General features: G+C 37.6%; 1 long non-coding RNA gene across 2 annotated transcripts; it reads right to left on the bottom strand.

The window, feature by feature from the left end:
• Window positions 1–295: 295 nt before the first annotated feature.
• LOC110675107 lies at window positions 296–1,217 on the bottom strand. 2 transcript variants are annotated; one of them, XR_002499287.1, is made up of 3 exons: window positions 1,056–1,217; window positions 861–983; window positions 296–800 (listed from the first exon to the last, which is right to left on the bottom strand). It is a non-coding gene; the product is annotated as an uncharacterized LOC110675107 (long non-coding RNA). The 2 variants fall into 2 exon arrangements; XR_002499286.1 differs by having other exon boundaries at window positions 861–1,217.
• Between the last annotated feature and the right edge of the window lie 390 nt (window positions 1,218–1,607).

A 1,607-nucleotide genomic window follows, 5' to 3' on the forward strand; every position in this document is an offset into this window, starting at 1 on the left:
CAATTTTATGATGACGTCACCGTGCAATGGGCAATAATCGTTCCACCTTTCATATGGCAAAATGTATGAAGTTCGATAGTCAAGGGGTGGATCACTTATTCATTGTACATCAAATGTACATCTATTTGCATTAAATGCATTTTTTCGGCGTTCGCATCTACTTAGCTTTGCGTTAACAACAATACCTTATCAACGAATCATTCTATAGCAACGCGTTGTTTGTTGTGAATGTTTTGAAAAGGTTTGTTCTTCTTAATTCAATCCCTTTTCTTAGTTATTTATTTCAGTTTATTCAAAAAGGATTTCCACCGGATCTTCAAAGCATTATGTTAAGGAATATTTTTGTCATGAGTGTTGTACTGCGTCCATATAGAAAACGGAACTTTTTGCAAGCAGGGGTAGGTAGAATCTCCTCGTCAAGCCCACAGTCTGTGATGTTTGTTCACTTTACTGAAGTGGAACGCTTCGAAATAACTGAGCTGCCAACACTATTATTTGACTGGACGGATCTGCATAGAGTTGCAGAACTCACATTTAGTTGGATAGAAAAGAACAAACCAAAAATATATTTTTTTTTGACCAAACAACTCGTTTTATTTGCTTTAATGATAGTTGGGAGTGCGAATGATACTTCAGTTGATTTTAATATTCATTCTTTCCATAGTTTGTGTGGCTTATTGAATATTTTTCCACATAATGTAGCTAGATTGACTTCTTCATGTCCACAACCCTGACTATTCCTTTTTGCACCATGGTTCATTGAAAGGATTGCCAGGATAGCAAACTAGGCCATCATGGCTCTGAAATTAAGCATTGGTGGTATTGAAAAAACACGGAGTATTTATTGTTAATAAAATTACTTGATTTATCAATGGAGATGTTCGCTCTTCCCCTTCTATATGCTCTCATCCTTAACTGTTCACGAAAATATGTAGGACATCATTCAAAGTCGATACCAAGGTCGATACCCAAATTCCGATAATCTGGAAGAAATACAAAACCTTGGGTTAAACTATAAGTTGAACGTTTGTTGCTACAATTTATTGATGAGGTACCAGCTCTTGTTGAGTTTTTGGAATGATACGTTTGACAGTTTGACAAAGACAACAGCCATACGTTTGAGCAAGCCATGATTTGCAAATTTTCTGGAAGTGAACATTTGAATGCATTTAAATGCATCGAATTTTCTTGAAATATCAGATGCATCAGGAGTGATCCACCCCTTGTCGATAGTCCAGTTCGCGGCGTGTCCACTAAATGTTCATCCGGTAAACATTTATTCACGGGATGATCATCCGGATATCATTGTATGTAAACACGGCCCATATTTAGTGTTGAAAAGAAAAATACACTCGACAACATAAGAAGACTGTGGATAAGTCCATAGAAAGTACGTACACTCCAACCTCTTTTTACGACCGTTTTTTTACCGACGGCTCGTTTTACGCCCACTTTTTTACGACCGAAATTCAGATTAACGCTACTAACTGTGCCGAAGACGCCATCTTTCTAAGTTGTCAGGATCCTGAGCTATCCTCAAAACAAAAGTTCTATGCTCACTAGCGCCGCCTGGTGGCAAAATCTCGAATCTCTTGGCTAGAATAATG

The sequence above is a fragment of the Aedes aegypti genome, chromosome 2 (assembly GCF_002204515.2).
Source record: "Aedes aegypti strain LVP_AGWG chromosome 2, AaegL5.0 Primary Assembly, whole genome shotgun sequence".
Lineage (NCBI taxonomy): Eukaryota > Metazoa > Arthropoda > Insecta > Diptera > Culicidae > Aedes > Aedes aegypti.